The 12690-nt window shown below is 37.7% G+C and overlaps 1 long non-coding RNA gene across 4 annotated transcripts; it reads left to right on the top strand.

Annotated features, from left to right (window-relative positions):
- The first annotated feature begins 424 nt into the window (after positions 1-424).
- Positions 425-3508, top strand: LOC141642973 (uncharacterized). 4 transcript variants are annotated; one of them, XR_012543569.1, is made up of 6 exons: positions 425-674; positions 951-1021; positions 1856-1957; positions 2175-2239; positions 3046-3147; positions 3257-3508. It is a non-coding gene; the product is annotated as an uncharacterized LOC141642973 (long non-coding RNA). The 4 variants fall into 4 exon arrangements; XR_012543567.1 differs by having other exon boundaries at positions 426-674; positions 3240-3508; XR_012543568.1 differs by having other exon boundaries at positions 426-674; positions 3046-3130; positions 3240-3508.
- The last annotated feature ends 9182 nt before the right edge of the window (positions 3509-12690 follow it).

Here is a 12690-nt window from a genome sequence, read left to right on the forward strand (position 1 = left end):
GTCTCGCTTATCCGACATCAAAACCGAAGAGATATAGTGTTGCACTCCTATGGAGGGCCATGACCGGCCGAGGATTCATGTACATCAAGGAGTGTCTAACTTTCCACATTCAAAATCCTATTTTGAGACTTACTTACCGGTTCCTTTCCGCACTACTACAAAACTCGTTATGGACATCAGTCGATGGACATCAGATTATCTGGAAAACCGATGTACATAACATGAACATCGGTTGTTTGCAAAAAATTGATGTGCATATAATTATATGTACATCGGTTGCGTTAAAAAACACATGTCCATTATTTCTGATTTTAAAGGACATGTGATATTTAATAAAACCCATGTCTATATAAAAGTCATGGACATGGGACATTGCATTTAACCGTAGCCAAAACATTTATGTAAAAATTAAAAGGCAACGGTTTATTCATAGAACCGTAGCCATATATTTTTATTTAATAAAACAGATCGAAAACATCCCAAACCAACGCCCTCCACAAAAAATTACTCAGTTACGAGAGTAAAACCTAATAACACCCCCTTCACCAATCACCTTCACCTCCTCCACTCCGGTAATCCGGTGACCACACAGCCGCCCGAAACGTCGCCGTCGCCGCTCTCAGGCACCATCGCCCGTCGTCCCTTTCATTCACCCACTGTATGTGAAACTCGAGGTATGTAAATTAATCGAAGAATACCATTTGCCTAATACTGTTATTAATAAGTCATGGGATCTCGTTAGTTTCTCATTTTAAAGTTATTTTCTTGCTTAAATTTGTCTTAAAACTGTTCTTAATCATATTTGTGGAGCAATCCTGCTTCCTGAGGTTGAAGGCTTGTGATATTCCCTTTATATTCTTTGTAATTATGGAGGGCAAGTGGTTACTTGTCTAGTGGCGTTGGTAAAGTTGGTGAAACTATCAATGAAACACCTATTTATGAACTTTCAGGGAAAACCCTTGTTGGTATGGCAGAAGTTGAAGCGGCTATACAGGAAATGTTTCAAGCACCTCACATTCAGGTGAGTGTATTGCTATTGCTAGTAGTTGTGATACTCTTGCCTCTAGATTCATATCTTTCCACCCCCATACTTTGATCTTAGTTGGTTAATGGATATATGAGTTGTTTTTTTTGGTTAAATAGTTTGGTCGCACATTTTATTGATATGAAACCATCTCCAAGGTGACTAATTGATGCAAAAAGTGAAGGTGCCTCTAGAAAGTTTGACTTCTGACAATGCTTACAAATTTTATTTATAAATTTTCTTTAGTTTCTGAGTATTTGTATTCTATAGTTATACCATGTAACTCCATATTTGTGGTTTTTGTTAAACTATTGTTCATTTTTAGCAGCATTTTGGTGAATACTTTGTAAAAATAATCATCACTCTATAGTAAATGGATCTAAATAGCATTGCACTTTATCGTTAGTTACTTATTTCCGATATACTAGATGGAAGTTTCTGATTCATTAATTCATCTTCAACCTCCCTTTTCGGTCCATTAATTTATCTCGCTAATCGTCTTTGTTTGGGTTAAATATGGAGCACAAGTAAGCATGAGAATGTTTTAAGTTGTGCTCCATAGTTATCATTGATTGCTATATTAGTTGTGATAAATCCCCAAGCTCCACAAATCTTCCTCTTATTTCTTTTGATAACTATTGTTGATATTGCTTTTGATAATATTCATTTATCAACATTTGATGAGTTATATACACTATAATGTTACTGAATTCTACTAGCTGTACAAGTCACGCTGCTCCTTTTTTTTTCATCTATCAATGATCCATTATTTATATTTATTGTATACCTCAGTTTAGATAATTTAAATTTAATATTTAGCTCTTTTGATAGGAGCTGTGGGAGAATCAGAAGGCACATTGTTACGTTGCAGCCAATTATCATTATTCGTAGAGGTTATTTATAGTGCCATTGTTAGAAATCGACATTTATAAAGTAAGCTCTTATTGTTATTCTCAGAGTATTTTCCCCTTTATCTCCTTTCCAGTGAACTTGAAACTTGAAAGTGAGACGAATAGGTCCGGACCTTTATCACAATTCTTTCTTGTTTCTTTTAATTCTTTTCCCCGAAACTACTCTTCTAAGTTATAAGTTATACTCCGTAACTTACATGTTGAAGTGCATAGTTTGATTATTTCGTTGTTTTCCCTAGAATCCAGAAGACACAAACCCAGTCCTGTTCCGCGTCTCCTTCCGTAGCACCTAACAACGGCCAAGGTTCTTTTTTTTCCTTACATTTTAGTTGGCAATACATTTTATGTAACCCTGATAATTTATGATGCATGAACTCGACTCATATCTCTTGCCTGAAAGCTGAAATGTGGTTAAATGTCCTTTAAAATAGAAGATGAAAAACATGTACTATGATAAGAGATAAAAAAAACTAGAAGAATGATGACCAAACCCATCAATCTATTAGTTTTTGTAACCAAATGTCATCCTTACTAGACATAGGAAGCCTAATTTTCCCTCAAGTCCTCTGCATAACATCAGTTTTAGTCTGGTTTGCTACCTTTTCAGGCCTTAATATCATTTCATTAATTCCGCCATTATTTCTTTGCCTCCAAATTTCATAGTGGTGGGCATTAAACTAGACAAAGCCCGCACCCTCTTTTTCAAACCGGTCCCCCTCATTCTATCTGCTCCCATTGCAGCATTACTTTCAGGAATCCTAATGCCACTCCAACCTGCTATCATTTTGATCAGTCTCTTGCTATATATACATGAGAAGAACAAATGTTCTTTTGTCTAAGCTGCTTGCCCACAAATAATCTTGACAACACCCTATTTGATAAAGTTTAGCTTTAACATTCAAACCTGAATTCATCACCATCCAAGTAATTATTGAGTACCCTAAATCGCTAAGTTAGTTATCTGATTTGAGTAGTTTTTAGTATGGACCATGTTGGGTCATGGAGGTCTGGGTCATGGAGGTCGAATCAGACATGAAACAAAGTTTCACTTAAAGATGTTCTTGTATGTTGCTATAGCTTAATATTGAGCATGCACCTTTCCCCGTGCAGGTGTATAACTCCGCCGAGTCTAATATAAAACTGAATGAGATCTTTGAGTTTATTGGAGTCCTCAGTTTTGATTCACATACCACTGGTAGTCCCCTTGATTATGTATGTTGCTCTTATTCAGGCTTACATAAAATGCCTTACTTTGGTGTTTGCTGAAGCCAGTTTGTGTCATTATGCTGTATTTTTTTTGACAGTTCATTGTACTGCGTAGGAGCAGAAGGAATACTTATTTTATTGAGGAGAAGTTTTTTGCTTTTGTAATTCTAAACCGAGGAGAAGTTCATTGTACTCCCTTTTTTTTAAACAATTATTCAGTTTACATATCAGTTTATATTTTTGTATAGGTTAGTCGTCTAAGTAAATTTGACACATTATGTAGATGGAATTTTTTTGTAATTGACTTTGGATAACCGATTAATTGTATACAGATATTTTTTGTTGATTATGGAATCATTTTGCATTGTCATCATGTGTACGACTAATATGGGCAACAGCGTAATATTTCTTTTTTTTTTTTTTATAAAAAATAATAATTATAGACATCGGATTTTTGCAAAAAAAACCGATGTCCATTGATCAAATAGACATCGGTTTTCCTAAAAATCCGATGTCCATTTGATCAAATAGACATCGGTTTTCCTAAAAATTCGATGTCCATTGATCAAATAGACATCGGTTTTCCTAAAAATCCGATGTGCAAAATGTAATGGACATCGGTTTAAAATCCGATGTCCATTAATCCACAATGGACATGACGAAACTCTACATCGGTTGTGTATCCGATGTCCATATAGCGAAAAGTCCGATGTCCATCACAAGCTTTGTAGTAGTGCCGGCACTCTACTTGCTCGCCGAGACCCGGCAATAGTGAACGAACTTGACCTTGTGTTCATGGAGTCTTATCTCGATATCCAAGGAAGGGGTGGGTACCACTTTAATGCGCCTCTTGTGCTACTAGAAAAGTGGGCAAAGTTTAGGAACGGCGATGATGATGGGATAAAACACATTGTTAATGGAGGGCTCATTACAAAAATTGCAAAGCATTTCAATACAAAATTTAATGAGAATAATGAGTACACTCCTCTTACCGGGAATACAAGGATAAATGAAGACCTTCTTCTTGTGCATCATCATTGGATAACCCTTGAGGGGGTTGATAAAAGGGTCAAGTGGATAACAAAAGGAAGTGATCCAATCTACCTACCAATGACCGGACTACCAAAAATCTCACCAAGAAGGGGACCTTTATCACCAATCCCATCCTACCTCATCCCTCCAAACCCAACCCAAGCAAGGCAAGCACCACCACCTCCAAATCCCCAACAACAACAACAAGAGCAACAACAACAAGATGAGAAAATCAAAGTACCTCCCTACCCTTTCCCATATCAACTGTACAACCACCCTAACCCCTTTATCCTCCCCCTTGATGACTTTGTAACGGGAATTCTTCAAGATTTGCACTTCCGACAATATGAAGCTACCGTGGACAATTATTATGCACTCTACCCTCAATACCACGATATGATTCAAAGGGGGAAGATTAGTGAGGAGGGAGCATTTCCCTCTTGGGCACAAATGGATATACTCTTCCCCAATTCGGAGAGGGCAAATGAAGGGGCAAACGGGCGACAAGAGGAAGGGAGCGACAAATCTTGCGGTGGGGACACGGTAGAGCTTGGTAGCGAAGAGGATGAGTTCATGGACCCAAATACAAGTGATGCATCCAAGGAAATATGGGATAGTGATCTAGATTGAGATGACGACGATCTCTAGAGGATCTCTTCATAGCTAGATGGAGCGGGCGTGAGGCACCCATCTCAAGCTTAGGTGAAGTTTCGTCATCTCCTCTCTTTATTTTCAATTTTCATGAAAGAAGTTTATGTTTTGTTAACTTGTACAATATTTGACTTTGTCTTTGGTTGGAGAGTCCTAGCAACATGAGGACTAACACCTCGGCCCCATTGAGGTGTTCTTATTTTATTGTTCCCATTTGAAAAATCCAAAATAACAATTTAGTTTCATGCATTGCATCTTGTGTGCATGAACTACTCCATAATTTAAGACATTAGAAATAATGTCTATCTCGGTTTGGGGAAGTACATGCATACGCAACGGGAGGTAATCTAAATTACGCTCTCCGTCATAAACAAAACCCATGCATCATGTAGTGTAGATTAGTATAGCTTGCATCTAGTATAGAATTCATGCATCATACTTGCATAATTTCGTATCATTTTGGCCATTGAGGACAATGCCCATATTAGTGTGGGGATGGGAAATTCTAACTTAACTTTTATTCAAAAACCCAAAAAAATTAAAAAATTTCGAAAAATCAAAAAAATTAAAAAATTTGAAAATTCAAAAACAAGTTAATTTCCTTTGTAGTGTAGACTTGTATATATTATTGTATATATTGTGTTTGTTCTATCCTTGTTCACATTGATCGACTACGCCACATCCGAGACATGAGGATATTGAAGACTGCATGGTATAATCTTTCCATATCTCCTTTTTCCTCTTTATGTTAATGACTATGTGACTTTATTTTGATTGATGCGGTATAACAATGTGAATTTAGGACTTGCATTTAGATTATTTGGCATACTAGTTGGGAGAAGCATATGCATTAGGATATATATATGTTAGTTGCATCATGGCATATAGTTTGCATGTTAGAAAAATTTTGTGAAACCGTCTACTTGGAAAGCTTGACAAGTGTATATAGGCCCTAGTAGATGCTTTTTCTTCTTAAAACTTTGCTTGTTAGAATACTTGTAAAACACCCTAGGATGTGTCATGCTAGTATCCTTTGACCCATGGTGTAAGGCCTAGTCAAGAGTACCTTGTGGTGTGATAACTCCTTGGCTACCATTTATTCCAAGGTGACCCTTGAAACCATGCATGCATCCATCATCCATGTTCTACCACATTTTTGTCATCAAAGGGAATGGGCACAAAAAAAGAAATTGATTTGAGTTCAATGAAATGAAAAGTGAAAGAAAGTTTGCAAACTGCATCAAATGAAAAGAGGAGCAAAAATAGACTCCTAAAGCTTCAAATATAAGGCACCCTCACTACATATGGGGTGACTTTGAAAATGTTCAAAAGAAATGCAAAGAAAAGTTGAAAAGTGTCAAGTATTGAAAAGCCAAAAATCAAAAGAAATGGCAAAAGAAAGTGTTCTCAAATGTCTAATGCCACAAGAAATTGGGGGGAAAAACAAAAATAAAAGCAAACTCCCAAAATGAAACTCAAATATCTATCGATCCCTTTATCCATCGTATCCATTTTTGTGCATGGTAGAGAGGGGACGACCCTTCTTCTTGTCTAGGCAAGAGGAGGAATTCCGCGATCCTCCAGTGTTTCTAACACCATAGGGAGTCTACTCTTGACAAAAGCATTTAACAATTGAGGACAAAGGTACCCTAGCTTGACACAATTTGGAGGTGATTTATTGGTATCCATCTAGGCTTAGTAGTTTGAAGAAATTGCATCTATGAAGGAGTGTGTACCCTTGAATTGCTTCCCTTGTAGATAATTTCCGCCACTTAGATGAGAAAAGTGGCTATTCTTTTGTAGATGCATCCATTACTTGATTTTGTGTGCTTAATGTTTGGATGTGTCGCCATTTTGGCAAGACCCACCTTGCCTTGCAAGAAGGCATCCTACCTCATGGTTGTCTTGTTGTGAGTTGAAGGGGCAGAGTGAGACCCGCTAATTGTCTCATATCGGCTATGCTATTAGGTTAGTTTAAAAAACGGTTCTAGTCTTTGTCACCTCTTTAGTCGGGACGAGCAAAGGTTCGGTTTGGGGATATTTGATGTGACCATAATTAGAGCATATTTAGCCCCCAAATTAGCCTTGTTCCCATGCTTTTTAGTGCATATTTGGGTCATGTATTGTCTTTAGTCCTTTGTTTTGCATATTATTTGAGGTTTTGTTTCCTTGGTAGGAAATGAGTGCAAACCTTGCATTTTCATGGCAAAATAGAGCTAAATTTATTGAATTCAATGACCAAGCATCAAAGAGAAGACAAGACTAGAAGGCCTTTGTACATACTATAGTAGATGGGCAATGATGAGAAAAGATCCTTGCATCCCCGAGGAAATCCTCAAGGATTTTATGAAGAAAAAAGAAGAAAAGAAGAAAGAAAGTAGCTGTAAGACAATCCGAGCGGATTGTCCACAAGCCGCCCGTCAAGCAAGGGCAATCCGAGCGTCTTCCCCAGCTGGACGCCCGTCCAGAATCACCACAATCCGCCTGTCCACCACCACAATCCGCTCGGCCAGAACCTCCACAATCCGTCCGTCCCGTGCCCCGGACGCTCGGATTGTGTGTCAGCCATTTCGTCTTCTACACATTTCATGAAGGATGCGCATATTTTTCTAAGACCGGCAAAAAGGAGACCGGAGTCTCCCTTGAGACCGGCGATTCCTCAAGGACTTAATCGTCATTTAAGCCCTTAGTAAACCCTAATCTATGTAACTAATCCCCCCTATAAATACCCCATTAGTCTAATTAGATTAACATGTTCTTCCTAGCAATCTTTAGTGTAGTTAATATCAATCAAATCTCTATTTAATCTTGTAATCAACATTTAATCAAGTTTTAATACAAAATTTTCCATAATCTCTCTTGTTCATCTTTCATTTTGGGTAATTGAAGATTATTTGGGTTATTATTGGGAGATTGACAACCTTCCAATCAATCATCAAGTACTTTTATTATTCTTTGCTTTATTATTGGAATCATTAGTAGGTATAATTCTCTTAATCCCTTTTTAATTATTGTTAATTATCTTCATTTATTCATCATGTTTTACTTTGTTGGTGTGATTGACAACCTTGCTAGCATGTTCAACATGGTAATGAGTGAGTAGTTTCCTTAGCTAGGGTTAATGGGTAATTAGGGGAAACCAACATGGGGGATGATTCATGCTTAAATTAATATGTTTTCATAGTTTATTTGCTTGCTTGTTGTGATCTCAACTTATGCACATGTTATGTTTGATGAAATGCGAGCTTATGAATCCTTGCGTTTTTTTACCCATCACCTATCTTTTCAATGAGACTTGTAAGACATAAACCAACTCGAGTCTCATTAGACCATGCATATAGTTGAGTAGGGAAGATTAAGTCGACTTGTAGGTGTTGTACAATCTAATCGATTCGGCTCCGGGACCCAAACTTTCCTAGGATTGTAAGATATAAACCAACTCGATCCATCACAACAATAATTGCTTGCTTATAATTTGAGAATATGTTTGTATGATCAATTCCCATGAATCCCCTATGACCCCATGACACCCTAGTGCCTTTTATCAATTGTTTACACCCCTTTTTAACCATCTTGCTTGTTGACTTTTATTGCTATTTAGTTTAGTGATCTTCTACTTCAAACCCCAAATTGTGACACCCTTAGACACCACTAGTTGCAATTGAAAATCTCATCTCAATTCCTGTCCCTTGGGCTCCGACCTTTACTTGCCTCTTTACTAATTGTAGAGTTGTTTGTGGAGTTATAAATTGTGTTTTGGTCTAGGTGCTCCTAACGACAAGTACCGAAAACTAAACCTCCAAGTGAGTCCGACCAATGAGATTGCTAGTCATAAACGAATTGCATAAACAAAAGAATAGAGATTTAGAATTAACCTTTGGTCCTAGCAATTTGGCCTAAGAACAATATCGAAATCGATATTCTCCTAATTGTTGCACCCAAAATGCTTTGAGAAATGCCCTTGTTCTTTGCTAGAAAGAGATCCCCTTTTTGCTTGAAGAGGAACCCTAATTTCTAAATAATATTTAGGGTTTTTGATGAGATTTGTTAAGAAAATGAAATGAGTCAAAAATGATCCTCCTACTCACCTAATATAACCGAAAAAGGAGAGAAATAGGGGAGGAAGATTTTTTTCTCTTTTTTTCTTTGAGCCGTGTAACACCAAAATAAGGAGAGAAAAATCTCCTTCTTTTTGGTAGTTATCATAATGTATAAAATGTATATATAATTATCAATTATCATTTATTTCGTCACGTATTTAATAAGTCCACACACAACAGCTTGTAGTCAATTTATTAATACCGGACTGTAATAATTTATTATAACAATTTCGTATAATATATACATTAACTATAAATATCGCATATTTATAATTTGCTTATTAAATATAACCGTTTACGTTTAATTACGAATTAACATCTTAATTCGTTTAAGCTAACATTATATACATTAATTAAATATAATAATTTATATTCAATTTTACGAATTAACAATTAATTCGTCTCAGCTGACATTATTTAATTGAATTAAATAATCGTCTCATCATCACATTGACTAACTGTTTAGTCAAATACATGGACGAACCTTTTAGTCGTATAAGGCATCAATGTGATTATATTTTCATACAATCACATCTCTCAAACACATCCTTTAGGTGTGACTTTTAGGGACCAGTTGATCACCGCCATCAGTATGATAATAACGTCAAACTTCTAGCAAGCCAACCGTTATTAAGTAAACGTTAATCAACTGATAAAATACTAAGTATACCCTTGTGAACCTATAAGAGATTTATATATGTTATCACACTAACTGTGGAGGACACAAGCTCCAACAAACTCCCACTTGTCTTCACAAGTGTATGTGCGATAACCAATTCTCATATCCTAAAATTTCTCCCACTCAATGTAAAACAATTTGCAAAATCCGTATTCACAAAGGTTATATTTTACAAGTGATCAATATCAAGAGTGGTTTTCTCGACTAGAGAGTAACTTAACTGATAAACGAATCATCATTCGAGCATGGCCATACATTTCAGTTACAACTCCTCGAGTGGCCCTGAGAAATGTCTAAACCTGATAAAGGTTGGATATTTTCTTCAACTCGAATCCTGCAGATATAAGCACAGTATGAAATGACCCAGAAAAAATCTGCTTAGCCTCCTGTTACAGTCGACCATGAGATAGAAACCAAAGTCACCCAAAAACTGCCTTAATCTCAAGAGACAGTCGATAGTCAAAAGAATCGACTCTAGGAACACAATGAACGTCCAATCCACGACTTGGCACCGAATGTTTTTAGACATTTAGGACTCCATTATGTTGTCACAATTGTCTGACGAGGTATCGTTATAACTCGCATCTGTGATCGATCAGCCAACCGTTTGACTTATGGCTCGTTGAACCCACCATCAATCAACTTCACAAAATAATAGCCAGAGTTATCAGCTCATGTAGGCGATTACGGACCAAAACAAATATAATGTAATTCAGTTCACTTTGTGGCGTTCAATGTTGTCGTACAATCCACATGAAAAAAAAATATGAAATAAAACGATGAAGTTATAAATAGCATATGAAAAAGATAATGTATCGAATCCATAATCAACTAGTACAACTCAGGAACAAGTTTAATTCCCATGGAAATAACGTGTCCTTCATGCTTATCATATTTCAATGGTTTAGTGAGAGGGTCCGCGATGTTGTCATCCGAAGCAATCTTGTCAATCACTATCTCCTCTTGCTCCACGTAATCACGGATCAGGTGAGCCTTCCGATGTACATGTCGAGACTTGTTGCTAGACTTAGGCTCCTTAGCCTGGAAAATGGCACCTCTATTGTCACAATAGATAGTGATTGGGTCATTCGAACTAGGAACTATGGTTAGTCCTTGTAAGAATTGACGCATCCATATAGCTTCCTTTGCTGCTTCTAAAGAGGCATAGTACTCGGATTCAGTAGTAGAATCTGCTACAACTTCCTGTTTGGAACTCTTCCAGCTGACCGCAACACCATTAAGAGTAAAGACGAATCCAGACTGAGATTTCGAATCATCTCGATCTGTTTGGAAGCTAGCATCTGCGTAACCGATTGCACATAGCTTAATATCTCCTCCATAAGTCAATACCCAATCCTTAGTCCTCCGTAGGTACTTAAGGATGTTTTTAACAGCTATCCAGTATGTTTCACCTGGATTGTTTTGGTACCGACTCGTCATACTCAATGCATATGCCACGTTTGGACGTGTTCATATCATGGCATACATGATTGATCCTATGGCTGATGCATAAGGAACACGATTCATGCGTTCGACCTCTTCAGGTGTCGTGGGTGACTGAGACTTGCTCAAATGCATCCCAAACGTCATTGGAAGGTTCCCCTTCTTGGAGTTGGTCATGCTGAACCTTTCAAGAATCTTATCTAAATAAGACTCCTGACTCAATGATAAAATCCGTCGTGATCTATCTCGATAGATACGGATTCCCAATATGCGTTGTGCCTCACCCAGATCTTTCATCTGGAAATGGTTCTTCAACCATCCTTTTCCCGAAGATAAGAGAGGAATGTCATTCCCAATCAAGAGTATGTCATCGACATACAATATCAAGAAAACAATCTTGCTCCCACTCGACTTGATATATAAGCATGGTTCCTCGACCGATCGAGTGAAACCATACTCTTTTATCACCTGGTCGAAACGATGATTCCAACTCCGAGAAGCTTGCTTAAGTCCATAAATGGAACGCTTAAGCTTGCACACTTTCTTAGGATTTTCAGGATCTATGAAACCTTCGGGTTGTACCATGTACAACTCCTCCTCCAAATAACCGTTTAAGAAGGCGGTTTTCACATCCATCTGCCAAATTTCATAGTCATGAAAAGCGGCAATCGCTAAGATTATCCTAATGGAACGCAGCATAACTACGGGTGCAAAAATTTCATCATAATGCAATCCGTGCACTTGAGTGAAACCTTTTGCCACTAGTCGTGCCTTATAGGTATCTGGTTGCCCGTCTACATAATGCTTTATTTTGTAAAGCCATTTGCACTGTAGAGGTCGTACCTTATTAGGTAAATCAACAAGATCCCATACGTCATTCTCATACATGGAGTCCATCTCGGATTGCATGGCTTCAAGCCATAGCTTTGAGTCGGAACATGCCATGGCACCTTTATAGGTAGCGGGTTCATTACTCTCTAGGAGCAAAACGTCATTTTCCTCGACTATACCAATGTATCTGTCTGGAGGATTAGAGACTCTACCCGACCTCCTAGGTTCCTGAGGAATATTAACCGTATCATCAGTTGAAGGAATAACTTCCTCCATCTGTTCCTTGAATGTTAGTTCTTGAATCTCCGACAGCTCGAAGGTTCTATTACTTGACTTGTTCTCGAGAAATTCTTTCTCTAAGAACTTCGCACTAGCCGCAACAAAAACTCGATGTTCGGTAGGCGAATAGAAATAATGACCAAACATTCCTTTTGGATAACCAAAAAAGTATGTCTTGACCGATCGCGGGCCGAGCTTATCCTCGTGTCTTCACTTGACATAAGCCTCGCAGCCCCAAACCCGAATAAAGGACAAGTTAGGGACCGTTCCCTTCCACATTTCATATGGAGTCTTATCGACAGCTTTAGACGGACTTCGGTTAAGTTTAAGAGCAACTGACAAAAGAGCAAAACCCCATAATGAATCAGGTACTACCGTGTGACTCATCATGGATCGAACCATATCAAGTAGTGTTCGATTTCTCCGTTCAGACACACCATTTAATTGAGGTGTTCCAGGTGGAGTTAACTGTAAAACTATTCCATAGTCTTTAAGGTGTTGGTCAAACTCATTTGAAAGATATTCGCCACCCCG

This window comes from Silene latifolia, chromosome 2 (genome assembly GCF_048544455.1).
Source record: "Silene latifolia isolate original U9 population chromosome 2, ASM4854445v1, whole genome shotgun sequence".
Taxonomy (NCBI): Eukaryota; Viridiplantae; Streptophyta; class Magnoliopsida; order Caryophyllales; family Caryophyllaceae; genus Silene; species Silene latifolia.